The sequence below is a fragment of the Betta splendens genome, chromosome 4, assembly GCF_900634795.4.
Source record: "Betta splendens chromosome 4, fBetSpl5.4, whole genome shotgun sequence".
NCBI lineage: Eukaryota > Metazoa > Chordata > Actinopteri > Anabantiformes > Osphronemidae > Betta > Betta splendens.
This window is the reverse complement of record NC_040884.2, coordinates 26,388,124-26,406,166: the sequence shown is the minus strand read 5'-3', so window position 1 is coordinate 26,406,166 and position 18,043 is coordinate 26,388,124. Positions and strand designations below refer to the sequence as shown.

At 40.9% G+C, this 18,043-nt stretch overlaps 1 long non-coding RNA gene and 1 pseudogene across 1 annotated transcript; one reads left to right on the top strand and one right to left on the bottom strand.

Moving 5' to 3' along the window:
• Positions 1-2,031: 2,031 nt before the first annotated feature.
• LOC129604031 (uncharacterized) lies at positions 2,032-4,874 on the bottom strand. The gene is made up of 2 exons (XR_008694564.1): positions 4,161-4,874; positions 2,032-3,823 (listed from the first exon to the last, which is right to left on the bottom strand). It is a non-coding gene; the product is annotated as an uncharacterized LOC129604031 (long non-coding RNA).
• Positions 4,875-5,582: 708 nt separating this feature from the next.
• LOC114854736 (cytochrome P450 2J4-like) lies at positions 5,583-12,398 on the top strand (annotated as a pseudogene).
• Positions 12,399-18,043: the final 5,645 nt, after the last annotated feature.

Here is an 18,043-nt window from a genome sequence, read left to right as displayed (position 1 = left end):
TGCATATTGCCGCTTGTGTTGTCTTTCATCTGTAGATGAAGGATGAAAATTTTTGTAGCAGTGAATAAGTGATTGTGAGCAAATTAAACACCAAGTCAACTTCAGGATATTTAAACTCAGTGTTGTGAAATTTTCTTCTTCAAAAGTAGTGTGTGAAGTTACATGGAAACATCATATGATAAAGGCAATATTCAGAGTAACATAAAATGTCTAACGCAACGAGGTTACAATTGATGTCTCGTAACAATCTGCTTCGTCCTGTTGAACAGTAGCGTTAGATTGTTTCCAACCTGTGTGTTGATGTATTGCCAGTTCGTTGGGGTTCTTCAGGTTGTGATCAGCTGATCACAGAGACACTTGGGGTTCGTTATCACCGCCAGGTTTCCTCCCAATGTCGTCTGAGTCACTGTCACTCCCGTGATGTGAAGAGTCTACACGTCGTCCAGCGTTGGCAACTCAAGGCTGCTCGTGTGTGTGTTTTCTCAGGAGCGTGTGTGTAGATGTTGGTCTGATAGTGTGATTCACCGGCGCAGCTTCAGGCGGCGCTTGGCTCACACCTTTAGCTGAACGGTCAACGCAGCCTCGCCTCAGTGCGTGTGTGAGCACAGCGAGGGTCGTCCTTCTTAGTTCTTTTCGTCAGTGGTGGTTTTCTCGTGTGGTGTAGATGTAGATGGAGGGTCGTCTGTTGGATCCGGGACCTTCCTGGATGGAGTGGATCCAAGTCACTCTTTCTGTGATCTTCACAGCCGTGTTGGTCGTCAGAAGGACCTGGAAGTGGCCTCGCCACCGTTTGGAGTCCCAGTGCTTCCTCCTGAACTCCTTAACGATCACCCAGTGCCCTGGTTGGATGGTGTAATGGTCCTGTCGCCTGCTTTCACCTGTTGGGAAATCTGAATTATGGGGAAAAGGTGTTTGGGCGGTACGGCGTGTCATCAGGCCCAAACCAGACTCCATGGCTACAGGTGGAACCATTCGTCAGCCAGAGTCTGAGTTCCTGTGAGGTACGAAATGTTTAAAGCACAGGGAGAGAGGAAGAAAGGAAGGAAAGGATAGAGAGAGTTGGAGAGAGGGAACAAGGATGAGGAGAGGAAACGAGGATCAGGAGAGGGAGGGGTTGTCGTCCTTCGCAGCAGCGTCTGCAGCTGCATGTCGGCAGAAACAAAGTCGTCACTGATGATGTAAAAACAGCATTAGCTGTAGGCAGCAGGACAGCGTCCAGCAAAGCAGAACCTAATCATGATGTGAGATAGGTTTGCAATTAGACTTCAAAAAGCTTCCCATGCTTCCAAGGAGAACCAAAGTGTCACAAGCATCTGTGGAGTCTGTAGATGGTAACAGTCTCTCCTTCTGCTAGTTTACCAGCTTCAGTCAACGCAATCAACTCTGCAGCCTGAGCAGAGTAGTGTCTTAGCAAAGCGCCAGACTTCAAGACGACCTCTTGATAGTAATGTTCAGCATGTTGAGTAAGGTGGTGTTGCATCTAAGCCATCGGGCTGTAGAAAGATGTGATGTTTTCCAAAGAATCAAAGTATGAGGACAAAAGAACAGAAGTCGTACAACCTGATTTCTCATCCACTGTTTGAGTGAAAGGTCGCGTAGGGTCAGATCAGGAAGACCCAAAGTAGGAGCCGACTGAAGAGCAAGCATGAGGTCGGTGAACGTTGTTCAGCCTCAGACGTCCACGTGAGACAAGAAGTGGACGATGAAGACGTCTGCATCAGAACCCTGAGTGGGGCCTCAGAGAAGGTAAAGTTAGGAACGAAGTCCTACAATAAAACAAAGACCTAGAAAAAACATCAGCTGTTTTTACGTGCACGGTTTAGGCAGGTTTCAAATTGCTTTTAACTCTGTTGGGTGAGATGGATTTGCCATCAGCTGTAATTACAATGACCCAGAAAATAATTTTGTCTAAACAAAGTGTAATTTAGACAGGCTCTCTTTGTGGCCTGTTGCATCCAATGTTTCAGTAGATTAGTGGTGTCTGCAGTAACGCCATCTATGGCTTCCTTTAAGAGGGTGTTGTTGTTTACATGGTCTGTGGTCAGATTTAGGTGCGATGACCACTGGTTCACATCCTCTGATCGAACCTACATCATGTCTGTGTGTGAGCCACATGGAAGCAGGGCTTCCTGTAAGGCTGAGTGTTGGGTCAGAGCGTCCTCTGAAAAATGAAAATAAAAACAAAAGCATGTAGTGTGTCATTAGAATGTGGAGGTACCAAGTTCACTGTTTGCTGCACATAACAGGCAGAATAAAAAGAAGTTTTCTAAAAGTATGCAAAGTAGGTGAATACGTCACATGGGGTCAGAAGTCGTTCACCAGTCTCTACCCCGTTGACATCTGTTCACGAAAGGACCCACGTCCTGCATCTGTCTCCATCATGTTTTCACAGAGGGACGTGTGGAACTGTAAAATAAACATCAAAAATCTTTTTTGTTCGTTAGTAAAAGAAATCGCAAGCGCAGACCTGTGTTCATCCCAAAAGAGGGAAGTTGAGGTCAGTTTGTGTGTGTGTGAAATCATAAACAAGCTGTGATGCAGCCTGTGTGAGGGCCTCAGTTACAGCCCCCCCTCAGCAGCCAATGATAGGAGCACAGCTGAGCTGAAGTTAACACCAACAAAAGAGGGATTATTTAGAATGTCTGTAGATGTAACCTGCACTTCGTCTGGAGTGGAAATCAATCAAATACCTAAACTACACATGAGATCTCTTCCTAAAAATTTAAACTGGGCATAAGTTTGAAAGCAAAAATGAATGTTACGGTGTCTTGCTGTCAGATGTTGCACAAGACAGTGAAAGAATAGGGTTTTCTTTAATAGTCTGGTACGTACAGTAATTATTATTACTTCTCTCTAATAGTCGTCTTCCCTTTAATAGTCATTGATAGTCTGTTTCAGTCAGTTTCAGTCTTCCTATAGTCTGGTTTTGTTTTTGTTTTCCTACAGTCTGTTTTGTTTTTCTACCGTCTGATTTTGTTTTTCTATAGTCTGTTTTTGTTTTCTCTACAGTCTGTTTTGTTTCCTATAGTCTTCTAGTCTGGCCAGACAAACCTACATTGTGCACAAACCCTTTTAGAAACATGAAGGATTTTATTACTGAATTTGTTGCAAGTTAAAATAGTTTAAACCCATCAGACTGTAAAGTCATGCAGCAGTTGTCATTTAGCTGTTTGTCATATTTTTAAAATCACTCTGTGGGATTTTTTTTTTTGAGCAAAAAGCGATTCTTCATTGCAAGCAGATAAGCATGAACATGAATTTGAGCGTGTATCAGCTGTAAGCGTGTTTCTTCATTGCGTGTATGAATGTGTGTGTGTGTTTGCGGTACCGTCTTGTACATCACGTGAAAAGGAACCGTCACCTTCCTCCTTCCCCAACCATCAGTCTAATGTGAGCGCCAGCGGGTGAAGCCTTTTAATGGGACAGTTGTTCCTCGATGACAGACCTTTCCTGGATCCTCAGATGCAGCTCTTTTGGGCCGATCACGTCTGAAGCCTCTCCTGTTGTTTCAACCAGTGTCTGTGTCAGAGCACGTCTTCTCTGCTGTTGCTCTGTCCTTGTTTTCCTTTGCTGATTGTCATAAGCAGGTGTCTGTGTCAGACACACATGCTTGTAGTAGCTGGTTCATCTGAGGAGCCCAGAACGTGATGGCTGCAGACGTTGTGGGAGTCTGTGAGGCGTCCATGCTGTGGTCTGTGTCCTCCAGCTGCTGTGGAGCTTCCACCCTGTTCTGGTTGTTGCTCAGGCGCTTCTTCTCCTTCGGTTCTTCTGCTGATGGTGGGAAAGGAGTCCAGATCCGGATTTACCCTCATCGCGCTCAGTTCTGCATTAGGACAAAGAGCAGAAAGAATGGGAGCATTTGCTCTTGACATGATATGTGTGTGTGTGGTGTATGTGTGTGTGTGGCAGAGTGCAAACAATTCTTCCCCAGAGTTGTTATCTCCTTTTTTCCTGTTACTCTCATCACTCTTTTGTTCTTTTAGGGCTTTAGTTTTGATAGTTTTGCTTTTTCAAATTTCATCTTTTTGTATCTAATTTTTCTTTTAAAGGTGCATATGTCTTTTACACAAGCGATTCTCCTTTTGAACCCATAACCAGTTTCCCACTCATGGAAACATGAAACGCACTAATAACCATATTTACTTTTTACTTTTAATTACCTTTAGTTTTGTAATGCTGCAGTCTGGTGGTGGAGACTTAGATCGCCCCGAACCCATCTTTCAGAGTCCCGGCGGTTTTCTGCCTTAGATTTTTATGTGTTCCGGCCGGAACCTTCCCAAAATGCCTTTTTATCGGACGTCTCCGTAAAAAGGGAACCAACCCGATCTGGCGACAGAGTCTTTCACGAAGTACTTCCTCAACGTTAGGCCCCTCTAGGCCCGGGGCCCTCGTCTCTTGAAAATACTTCACTCTGCAAACGCACTCCCTCTTTCAGAAGCCGTCTTTTATACTCAGTCCCCCACGTGTGGACCACGCACAGATCAGAAAAACATGTCTGTATCCTCAGTACAGACGGAAGCTCGGTTCCACGAGCCAACCCTTAGCAACCACCGTCTCGACCACCAGGGCACACTTTGACCTAATTAATTTTACCCGACTATTAAGTTTTTTAATTAAAAAAAATTGTTTGGTCCTAATTATTATATTTTAGATGTTTTCAGCCACATAGTCGTTTTAGAAATATTATCTCTTTTCCTAGTTATATTTTCTTTTTGTTTTTTCCCAAATTAAAAGGAATCTCTCTCACCGAGCTGAGCCAAATTAGGATTTGAGTTTGAATCTGAGTTCGTGGATCTCGTCAGAGGCGATCCAGAGACGGGGTGAGCAGTCCTCCCAGCTCTGAATGTCTGTAGAGGTTTGGAGGCTGAGCGACCCTAGTCCTCAGGACTATCGTCCCTGGTCACAACCGTCCAGACGACCTGCCGCGGGATCCTGCCGACAACGCAATTTCTGTGGTGGAAATTTTCCATAAAGAAGTAGATGAGAGAGAGTTGTCCTTTTGTGCGATTTATTGAAATAATAAAGAAAATAAAAATAATGGGGAAAAGCAAATAAAAAGCATGGATGTTGATCGTGCACATCAACAAACCAAAAACCAGCTGGGGAGATCAGTGCACACACCACGAAGGTGTGATGCAAAGAGCCCACGATCCTCAAGTTGTCTCTGCCTTTTAACCCTTTCTTCTCTGGCTCTGGTGGAATGTCTCTCTGCAGCAATGGAATTGTTTGCGCCACCTTATCTCGCTGTGAGTGAGAATGTTGCTTTCTCACTTCTGCATCGTCATGTCTTGTTATCCAAAGGAAGGAACACTGAGCTTCCAAGACAAGATGCATTTGCTTTAACAGCCTTGGGTCTGGTGGGGAGTCAGATAGGATGGAGCCAGAGTCCGGGTGTAAAAGACAAACATATATCAGAAATTATTAGTCAGTCAAATGGAGCATCAGATGTTTAGACTTGATGTACGTCAGGGCACAAGAGATTATTTGTTTGTGTAAGAATGTTCAGTATTGCACCTAACCAGCACATGACGAGTGTGTTGGATAAGAAACAGCACAAGACAAAATTTTTCCATTACACTGTAACGGACAGACATGGAAAAGAGGTGAGGACTGAATCACATACTGTAACAGTAACGACACAAAACACAATGGGAAAGAGTCACTAACAGATGCACAGGCAGGGAACAGGGAGTAACATGAAGTCAGACAAGCCTCGACAGACTGGAGCACAAAAGGCAAAATCCATGACAACGTGGGTTTAGACTTACAGCAGTCTACCCTGTCCTCTGGACTTTTGTTAGCGTCATCTTGGTTTGGTGTTGTTTGTCATGTAATTTTGTAATCAGTTTGATTAGCGTCATCGTTTTTAGTGTTTTAATTAGTATTATAGGGTCTAGTTTGTGCACAGTCCCTGTCGGTTCGCCTAATGGTGATACGTGGTGCCTTGGTGATGTTCTCTGATGTCTGCTTTGTACTTGTGCAATCTTTCTGTGTCTATTAAAGTAGTTGCCATGTTATTTTCTTAGTTTGACCCCACTCACATACAGTTTTACATAGTGTTTTCTGCATTTAGCAGTGATTTTTGTGTAATTTGCTTGTTTGCCTTTGTTCCTGTATTTTATTATTTAATTAAATCTTTACTGGTTAAAACATATTTGTGTATTGTTTCCAGGAAAAGTTTACAAAATGGCCTGTGCTTTCATTTATTTCTTTTTTTTATTATTTTATATTCCTTTTTGCCTGAGATCAGGGGATCTGGAGCTTTTCTGTAGTACATTTTTACTCGTAGATAATAATTACACGGTACATTGTAATCATTCTTAACAGGTTTTCAGCCTGTTTTCCTCTACTTATCTAGGACCTACCCAGGCTGACAACTGGAGGATCCGCTTCTTTAGATATTGCTTTTAACTAGGCTTATTCCTTTGCCATAAAATTACTACACAATTTTATTTTGAAAGTGAGACAATAAACAGGAATACTTTTTAAATACTGTTTGGATAAACAATTTTTTGACTGAACGCTGTTATAATAAATCAGTGATCAGATGGAGACTTTACACAGTGCTGTAGGTTTAGACTGGATCAATGGCAGCAGTGTTTTAGTGTTTCTGTGTGTTTTTCTGCTGTTGGCTGATCTTTGGATAAACAGAGCCCCAAAAAACTTCCCTCCAGGTCCATGGTCCCTGCCTGTGATTGGAGACCTTCATCGCATCATATTCGGCAACCTTCATCTGCAGCTCACTGAGGTACGAGTTCAGACGTTTTTACAGTTTGTATGTTGTTGGTACTGTACATGTAAAAGTCACTCAGTTGCCACCAGATGTGGTTTAGGTTCTGTTCTGGGACTGAAAAAGTTGTTCTTTGGGTTCTTCCTGCATCTCGTTTTAAGAGAGCCATCCATTGGCAGATTTTCTGTCACAATCCTAACAGCAGCTAAAGCTTAAACGCAATTATCATATGTTTGGAAACTATAGTCCCTATGGAGCCAAACCGGTACCATAAGTTTTGAAAATGAAATGAAAAACGTTTTATAACTGAAAGCCTAAATACTGGTGTTGTAACTTGAAAAAAAATAAAAGTGTATGCAAAGTGTTTTTTTCCAATTCAAATATAGACTTTTTTTAATTTCTGATTTTAGATTTTCTAATCTTGTATTTTTTTTTTATCTTAGAAATTTCAGAACAGGGGACAAGACTTAAATTAAGAGCCTATTAAAACATTTTATGCACATGTTACCTTAAGGAACTGGGAAAACTGGGAGGGCTTGTCAGGAACACACGGAGGAATACTGTACCCAAATGCACAGCGCCGACACAACGTAAGGCTTCAGAGGATTTATTGTGTCTCTTGGTCGGACAGGCAGAGGTTGGTACACGGGTAGGTCATAGGCAGCAGCATGGATAAGGCAGGCGGATGTCAAAGACAGGCAATGGTCAGACTCACACAGGCAGACAGGATAATCACAGACCACAGACGTGGTCAGGTACAAAACAGGATCAAAAGCACGGCAAGGTAAAGGTAAGAATGCTGGAAAGCTGAACGGGTGAGTGAACAAACGATCTGGCAACTGGAGAGTGCGTGAGGTGGAGACTATACACTTCTACTGATTACTGATTATTGACAGGTGTGTGCAATGAGGACCGGTGGTGACAGGGAAAACACAGCTGTGGTGTGACATGAACAGGAAGTCCTTCATAGTAAAAGCGGAACTAGAACTGGAACATGACAAGATGGAAAAAACTCAGACCTTTCAAAATAAAACTAGAAAAACAAAAACCCAGATCGTGACAGGGCTAAAAGACTGATACCTAAAAGAAAAAATATCTGAAAACATCCTTAACAAACAGAAAAAAATAACTTAAAGAAATGGAAAACTAAAAAACAATAGAAAAAAAACGTTTATATTTTAATTGAAAAACTTTGTATACACTTGTTTTCCCGGTTTCAATTTGAATTGATTGAATAAATCAATCAATCATAAGCCAATTATTAAATGAGGAGAAAACATAAATACAGTGTACACCCTTGTCTACTGTGCTGCTGCCCATCAGTTTCGATTGGCTGGGAGCAGTAAAACCTCCAACCTCCACCCGTGGGGGGCGACAATGTCCCACGTGGGGTTTAGTGCTTTGACAAAAAAAAGGTAATTGACAAAAAGCAATGGGTATAACGAATGAATTTAAAAACACCTTTATTGAATTCTGTAAGGAAGTACCATGACCGTGTGTCAATTTACAGACAATAATGTGCATAATGTGCTTTTTCAAAATGTGTTTCTCAAAATTGAGGTAAAAATGAAATGAAGTGATGTTTATTGTTTAACTAAAAGGGGTCAAGGAGCATGCATCGAAAATCATCCGCTGAACTCAATCTGATCAATAGAAGCCCACTTTGGTACAGTATGCCACCCCACGATTTTCTCTGGCCCCCTGCCCACCCCATTGAAAATTTTCTGGGGGCGCCACTGCTCCAAGTAGCTTGATTGGTCGCATGTGTTTTGCTCTGGATTTATTCAACATTGATTAACCCCAGAATCCTTGTGATTTGGCAGTTTGCCACTGTAACTGTAATTATATATAAGATTCATTTTTTTGTTATTACTGAGCCATTAAATATTATGAGGCATCAGTCCTGTATTACTTGGACAGCTATTACAAGTCATAATGTACGATTGATTGAAAAATCTGTATTACATTTAGAATAAAACTATTCCAGAAGCTCCATCCATAGGTAAAACATGATTCAGTATGCTGCCTGTGTTTGGTGAGGTTTTAATCCTGCTTAGATAAAAGTCAGATCAAATGAAACAGTTTGTCAATGTAACACTGAACAACAACAATAATAATAATGCTCTGTTTATGTTTGTTAGTTTGCAAAGAGGTATGGAAAGGTTTTCAGCCTTCGTCTGTTTTGGTGGAAGGGTTGTGATCGTTAATGGTTACAAGCTGGTGAGAGAAGCCCTGGTTGAAAATGGAGAGGACTACACTGATCGGCCCACCTTGCCGGCATATGTTGGAATAATTAAGAGAACTGGTATGTGCTGCATCTCTTAGCAAAAAATTAACTATATTAAAGATTCATTAACTCATAGTCCCATTTGTTGCTGTTTCTAGAAGGTCTTGTGAGGGCAAGTGGTTCCCCCTGGAGACACCAGAGGAAGTTTGCTCTTCACACTCTCAGGAACTTTGGTTTGGGTAAAAAGACTCTGGAGCTGTGCATCCAGCAGGAGTGTCACTATCTCACTGAGGCTCTAGCACTTCACCAAGGTACCAAACATCATTTTGTAATAACGGTCAGATATTTGTTTACTTATGTCATGTCCTGTGCCTTAGAATGAAAGTCAGCTGCAGTCAGCACTTCTTGGTCTTTGGTCAGGTAGATTTTTGTGCAAAGTGTGTATTAAGAGTGGTCCATTGTCTTGAGTTGGCTTTGGTATGGTATCCAAAATGCAGTAAAATATATTGAAACCATTTAGACCAACTGATTTATGTCTGTTCCATCATGATTTCACATGTTGCTGATGTGTGTTTGTTCTTGCAGCTGGTGCAGATGTGTGCATGGTAACTGAGCACAGAGGTTAATATCATGTGTTGCCCTTTAGTGTCTAATCAGTCACTGAACCATCAATGTAAACACAAATGGTGTAATTATTTGAACATATTGAGGGCATGTTGACCAGTTAATGACTTTTTATTCTGGTACAGTTTTGCAACATCGATCGTTATTTTCTTAGTCTCAACATAAGCCAGAACATGTAGGTCTGAGAGGTTCACAGGTTACTTGATACTGTAAGTTGTCTATACTGTTGACTGTAATTAGAAATCACAGCTGTGTGAATTTATAAATGTATAATAAATGCAGTTTTTATGTGTAAATATTCTCTCTTTATTTGACAGGAAAGCCTTTCAAAGCCCAGTCATTGATAAGCAATGCTGTGTCCAACATCATCTGCTGCCTGGTGTTTGGGGAGCGATATGAATACAGTGACAAGCAGTACAAGCGCATTCTTCATTGTTTTAATGAGATAGTTCACCTGCAGGGAAGTGTAGGGATACAGGTACAGACACATGCCCATTGTGAACAATATGCCGCTTGCACACTAGTATATAAACCATGAGATCGACACATCAAATGTTTTCTGAAACATGTACATGTACTATAACAATGATAACAAGTATAATGTCTACTTCATGTATGAGGTAGACCGAATGAAACTGGATTTCCTCAGTGGCTCAATCTCTGACATACTGTAAAAAACAAGTTAGAGTCTGTAATATGTAATCAGCCTTTTACTGTTTACTATTTTATCCAGTGATTATCATCAAAGCTTGGTGGTCAAATGATAAACCTAAACAAGTAATGTTTAATAGGACATTAAAGATAAATCAGACGTCAAAGAATTTCTACAATAGATTGCTTTACAGACAAATGTAATGTAGTTAAAAAGTTTAACTCTGAATAGTAAGAAGTGCATGTACAAACAAGAGATGTGAGAAACTGAAGTATAAACACCCAAAATGTGCATTTACACGGGTTTACTGTACATTGTTTTTATTACTGTGTAGAAAAACATGAAATAAATCACTAAATTATTTGACTACCATCTACTGTACAGTAGCATGAAGTTACTGTTTTTTTCAATGCTCCTGTCTGGTGTCTGTGCTTGTGGTTGCATAGATCGCCAATATATTTCCAAGGCTGATGAAGTGGCTGCCTGGACCTCACAAGACGGTCATCGCTCTGCTACATGAGATATTTGCCTTCATAAAGACCACCTCCTCACCCAGAGACTACATCGATACCTTCCTCATAGAAATGAGAGAAATGGGAGAGGTAATTTACAACAAGTCTAAAGAATTTGTAGCTACACTAGTTCAATCCCTTACGTGGGGTCACGGGGGGTCTGGAGCTTATCCCAGCTGGCTATGGGCTGGCGAGAGGTGGGGTACACCCAAATGGGAATCGAACCCAGGATTTTCTCGTTGTGAGGCGACACTGCTAACCACTGCATCACCCCATATTGGTCGCTAATATCATATCGTACTGATATTTGTTGAGACTTTGATTCTAACCCTTTCTTTCTCCTCGTCAGACATTGTGAAAATTATGATAAAACATTCTGTCCATATGAACCATTATGACATAAACACTCCTACTTTAGCACAATCACTGTACCGTGTGCGCCTCTTGAACCCCGTGCAAGAATAAGATACAGCAACTAAGTCTGTGTCGTCTCCTCTGCATTCACGCCAGCCCTGTCCCAAAATGCCACAGTAAAAAGACATGAAATAGAAAATAATAGTGTGATGATGCATTTTATCTATGAACTGGCATTAGGAAATTATTTTGAATGAAATTTTGACAACTTAATAACAATCATGGTTTTACAAAATGAGAACAACAATAATTTCCCAATACATAGTAATCTAAAAAGTAGTGTCTTAGACACTTACAGAACTGATTCTTGCTAATATATTATTCTGGTTTCTGTCAAACAACAGGAAGACAATGATTCCAGTTTCTATTTGAACAACTTGTGTTTTTGCACATTGGATCTGTTTGGTGCTGGTAGTGAAACTACTACCTCTACTTTACACCGGGGACTGTTGTACATGATCCACTACCCTCACATACAAGGTGTGTTTGTCTGCCTTGTGTTTACTCTTGAACATCATGACATCATACACAGTTCACAGATTCACTGTTTCCTGTTTCCACTGTGAACAGAGCGAGTCCAGGCTGAGATAGATGCTGTGGTTGGTTCCTCCAGACAACCTTCTGTGTCTGACAGAGACAACATGCCCTACACTAATGCTGTCATCTATGAGATCCAGAGACTGGGTAACATCATACCACTTAATGTGCCTCGCATGACGAGCAGAGACACTGTCCTTGACAGGTTCACAATCCCAAAGGTAACAATCCCTCTGCTTGCTGTAAATACATTTGGGTTCAAGATCAAAATTAATATGAATATTTTTAGGGCACAATAGTTCTGGCAACACTAAACTCTGTTCTTAATGATGAGTCCATGTGGGAAACTCCACACTCCTTCAATCCTCAACACTTTTTGGAACCTAATGGTAAATTCAGAAAAAGAGACGCCTTCATTCCCTTCTCAGCGGGTGAGTCAGTATAAAGGTTTGTGATAAAACAACGCCTCCTACAGCTGTGAATCAGCTCATGTTATGTTGTGTGTCCTCAGGTAAGCGTGTGTGTCTTGGGGAACAACTAGCCAGGATGGAGCTGTTCCTCTTCTTCACCTCCCTCCTTCAGAGGTTTTCCTTCTCACCAGCTCCTGGAGAGCAGCCCAGTCTGGAGTTCAAGATGGGAGCGACTCGCTACCCAAAACCTTACCACCTCTGTGCTGTACCACGATGAAATGTCCTGAACTAAATAAATTCTGTTATCATATATTAATTATCTGTGAGCCATTGTTTATATTTTGATATATTTCCCTTCTAATATTCTTGGACAACATGCTTGTTAAAATATAAGATGAATAAGATGTTGTCTGACTGGCTCTGAGACCAAGGCTGTGGTTCTCCTGATCTTGTTGAAGGGACCAACAAATCACCCTGGAACAAATCCTCCAGCTATTGTTGGCTGTGCAACACATTTGACCTCTCAAGTGAAAGCCAGTGTTGGAGTATATCCCTTCTGTCATAGTTTGGGAGTTTGGGATTCTGTTATTTGCATTTCCTGTTTTATTGTTGTAATTTCCGGTGTGTGGTGCTACCAGGTCTTGTGCTAACGTTACTTTCGGTTATTGACCACAGCTGTAGTCAATCAGGCGCTCGTACTTAGTCACCAGCCTTACCAGATGCCAGATCGTGAGCCTTACTACCACATGGCAGCGCTCTTGTCCTACTTACCTGTTTGCTGCCTGAACCTTAGCTTGCCTGCTTTACATGTTTACCGACTGTTTGCTTGTTTTCACCACGTTTTTGCCTGCATCCTTTTGTACCTTTGTACCGCCACCCTTTTGCCTTTGTGTTTGACCACTGCCTGTATCCTGACGTCTTGTATTAAGCTTCTTTTACTTACCTGTTCGCATTTACCCACATGCTTGCAGAGCTGTGCATGTGGGTCCGCCACTTTAGACTGCAACGCCACTGTGACACCTTCCAGATGTTGGCAGAGAGTATTCACATGCTGTCTGTTATACATTATACCTTAGTATGTTTCTACTGCAATTCTACTAAATTCAACTGCAGTGTAGTAGAATAATGCTACACCGCAGAATCAGTGTAAAAGCATGCTTTTCTATTCCCCTGGCCAGGGGAACTTTGAAAGGTTTGACATTGCCTCCTGCAGCCAATACTTAACAGCGGCTTCGGACGTTATCACGCCATTCAATGGTCATTATCAGTATTTATCAGCCCATAAGTATGGGCCGGTAGGTGAAGAGGTGCAGTAGGTTGCCGTCACTGATCCGTAACGTTGATCACGGCTCGAATGATTTGACCAGCAGAGTCAGTAGGGACGCTGTTGAGCGGTTTTTGTTCAGACGGGAGGATCTAACTTTTCCATTTTGATTTATTAGCAAGCATAACTTAGCAAATAGACCCCCCACCCATTATCTGAACCTAACCCTAATCACAATAACGTCCAAACGTCCTGCTGAACGTAGCAACTTACCTAGATGCTAGCGGTTAGCGAGTAGGTAGAGCAGGCACCTACTGGTCCGTACGAATGGGTCCATAAGTTTTGATCAGCCCATTCGTTATGGGTGATAACATTTGAAGCGGGTGTACGTAACATAGAAAGTCAAGCTTTACCTTGTTAGAAAGCTGAGACATTTGTGATTCTGAGCCTATAATAAGAAATAGGTTTAACTAACAATAAAAACATTATAATTCTAAATGCCAAAAAAGTCGCAATTAAGTTAAGGTCAGTGCTCCTTACCTCCTAACCCTAGAGCACTATTGCCAGGTGATTTTCACCCGACCAAAAGTATTTAGATGATTTTCAATATGTTTTTAATTCTGTTTTTTCTGAGTTTCATGGTTCCCTGGGTAGCTTCAACATTGGTTTTCTTCAGTAACTTTCAAGCATGTTTTTAGGAAATTCCTATGTTTATATTTTTCATTTTGTTACATATACCCCAGTTGAAAAGAAAAGAAAACCACTCTAATTTATCATGTGTTGTCATATTTTGATCTTAATTCTTTTTTTGGGTATATTATATGTCGGGTAAACTTTACCAAACAATAGTAATGGTGTAACTTCTTATAGTTAAAGTGTTAAACGGGTGAAAAACACGTCAAACATTCATAAATCCATACATGTTCCATTTTGTCGGCAAGGATCCAGGGAAGAAAAAAAAAGCTTTTACTGTAGGTCTAAAACTATGCTAGCCAGAAGAACACAAACCTTAAACTTACATCCACTGCAAATCGCATATGCCTGGAATCGTTACTTCCTTGTCTTTACTGTTTCAAGGGGTTTCTGACATGTGTCAGTCATGGCTTGTAATGGAACAGAGGATTGACCCCACCCCACGGGGCCCGGTTTTATTCAGTAGATGGCAGTATGGCTTTGTGAGTCACCCTAGTGATGAAAAGGGTGAACTATACCTTTTTACACCTAAAATGCCAATAACGTTTTCTTGTGAAGAATAAACGTTTTTATGAGTCGTTTATCAAATTGTAACAATATAAAAATCATTTTGTTTGCAGCAGCAGTGAAACATTGTACAGAAAACAACAAACAAAAGACAAAAACAGGATAGAAACAAAACAGTTATTTAAAGTACAAGAAGAAAAAAAAAAGCTCTTACAGCATTTATGTATGGTGTAGGGCACGATGGTGCGGTGGGTAGCACCGTCACCTTACAGCAAGAAGGTTCTGGGTTTCATCCCCTGGTGCCTTTCTGTGTGGAGTTTGCACGTTCTCCCCGTGTTTGCGTGGGTTCTCTCCGGGTTCTCCGGCTTCCTCCCACAGTCCAAAGATGTGCATTAGGTTGATTGGCTTCTCCCCCTTCTCTTGGCTTTATCTCCCCCCGCTACCCCACATGTGGGAATAAACAGCTTGGAAAATGGATGGATGTATGGTGTATTGTACATGAATTTGTATGGAGGCTTTTTTTAAGGCCCTTTGTCATGCCTGTATATAAAGCAATGTAAAAACTACTGCATATTTGTTCTTTATTGGAATCTTAACAGAATATAAGTGGTTTTGTACATTCAGTTTATAAAATATCTCAAAACAGACACTGTTTTTGTCCCTAATTAATTAGTTAATTAAAATCCAGATGATTATTGAGAAATCATCTCATGTTTGTGTAACTGTTACTTTGCTTCAGTATAACTGTAACAAAATCTGTTTTGTTCTTTGAAAACCACAAATGAGTTTCCTTGCCAATGACACCAAGCTCAACAATATAGGCCTTATCATTTAGAAACCAATTTAGTTTGAGTATCGCCTAATTGGCTCCTAATGCACAAAATAGGGAAAACAATAAGGTTAAAAGAGTGCTTACGCATGGATACTAAACACCTTTAACAACACTGAACGACCCACATCTCCAGCATTTGAAGACTACAGTATGCTAATAAGAACAAAGGTTTTGTTTTAAAACAAATAACGGTATTTAGTTGAGTCACAACACATTCAGTTAACACAGTAGATTAGCAGGTTTGTGGTGTCATTAATTCCTAATTTCTTTAAGCGTCATTGAGTTTGTTTTTTTCCTCTAAGGCCTTGTGATGTCCAATGTTTCTCCATGGAGACACCAGAGGAGGTTTGTTCTTCACACTCTTAGGAACTTTGGTTTGGTGGAAGGGTTGTGATCGTTAATGGTTACAAGCTGGTGAGAGAAGCCCTGGTTGAAAATGGAGAGGACTACACTGATCGGCCCACCTTGCCGGCATATGTTGCAATAATTAAGAGCACTGGTATGTGCTGCATCTCTTAACAGAAAATGAACTATATTAAAGATTAATTAACTCATAGTCCCATTTGTTACTGTTTCCAGAAGGTCTTGTGAGGGCAAGTGGTTCCCCCTGGAGACACCAGAGGTTTGCTCTTCACACTCTCAGGAACTTTGGTTTGGGTAAGAAGACTCTGGAGCTGTGCATCCAGCAGGAGTGTCACTATCTCACTGAGGCTCTAGCGCTTCACCAAGGTACCAAACATCATTTTGTAACACTGATTTAATCAATGTATTCATTTATCATTAGAATTAAAATCATTCTGAAAATCCAAATAGAAGCAGGTGCCTTAGCCCATGTGCAGGTGATTCTCTGTTGACTTCTGTTCTTTCAGAATGAAAGTCAGCTGCAGACAGCACTTCTTGGTCTTTGGTCAGGTAGAGTTTGGGGCAAAGTGTGTATTAAGAGTGGTCCATTGTCTTGAGTTGGCTTTGGTATGGTGCCCAAAACGTACTAAAACGTACATTATTAAAACCATTTACACCAAACTGATTTATGTCTGTTCCATTATGATTTCACATGTTGCTGATGTGCTTTGTTCTCGCAGCAGATGTGAGCATGGTAACTGCTCATGGAATGAGCAGTTTACAGCAAAGGCCACTTCCTCTCACTGAAGAGAAGACAAGGATTCAGCTCATAATATGTATTGCATTCTGGGAGGTGCATAGTCACAGTACGTGGGAAATATTTTCTGCACAAAGCAAGCATTGGGCTCATCAGATAAGGATGCTACACACCAGTACTCACACACCTATTTCTTGCAGAGCAGAAGGGAGGAAACTTCAAAGCTATAGCACAGCTAACGAGGCTTCAGCAAAATATGTTAAATGCAGTATTTTTCCAACACAAATGGTGTAATTACTTGAGCACATTGAGGGCATGCTGAACGGTTATTGACATTTTATTCTGGTACATTTTTGCAACATCGATCGTTATTTTCTTAGTCTCAACATAAGCCAGAACATGTAGGTCTCTTCTTGTTTTAATGAGCTAGTCCTCCTGCAGGGAAGTGACGGAAGGAGGTTTAATAAAATTATTTAATAAATTTTAATAAAAAAAGGCTAATATTTATTAATTATTAAGGTAGTGCACATAGTGTAATTTTCAAAAACACCATGGCAAATTTTTATTGACATTAGTGTCCTCTTGGTCTCAACAATAAACAGATTCAGTTTTCACTTCCAAATTTTCCATACTAATTTATAAAATTAGAAAAATACAGATTTATTGTCAGAGGAGGTCAATCTCTTAAATAAATTCTACAGGCCTCTGTTTGTAGGGCTAATACAGCCCATCTGACCATAAAGTCACTGGACTCATTAACAACTCCTTTAAACAAGTTATGTAAATGAATAATCCATCCATCCATTTTCAACCACTTTATCCGGGGACGGGTCGCGGGGGCAGCAGTCTGAGCAGAGAATTGCAGAATAATCTTTAGTAGATTGAAATCTAAGCAGAGGCGACAATATTGACTGACTGGTCAAACAGGAGGTGCGGAAAGGGATTCAGAGAAAGACATGATAGAATAGAAGGTCCAGGAAAATTATTGGGTTGATGGCTCAGTGGGTAGAACATTAGCCCGGGATGTCAAGCACCTACGGAGTGCTTTGGGTTTAGACTGGATCAATGGAAGCAGTGTTTTAGTGTCTGCATGTGATCAGAGACCTTCATCGCGTCACATTCGCCAGCCTCCTGCCTGTCTGATCAGTCACTGAACCATCAATGTAAACAGGGATGGTTCATGGCATAAGCCACAACTTATACTGTTAAATTGCAGCCTACATGGAAGTTTAAAGATAAAAGTACAAACACAGGTCCCATGTGAACAAAATCCTTGCACAAAAATAAATAAAACAAGTTATCAGTACAAAATGTAACAATGACCCGTTACTCAAACTTACAGATATAGTTTTTACACTCTAAAAAGTGCTGGGTTATTTCTGTAACCACATTGAGGGGTTATGCTGGGTCAAATTTTGGTCAACAATGCCTTTAGACATTTGGGTTACTGTCACCAAGCGTATGGGTCAAATATATAAACTGCAAGTATGATTAAAGATACTGTATGTAATGTGCTTGCTCCTCAATGTTCTATATTATTAT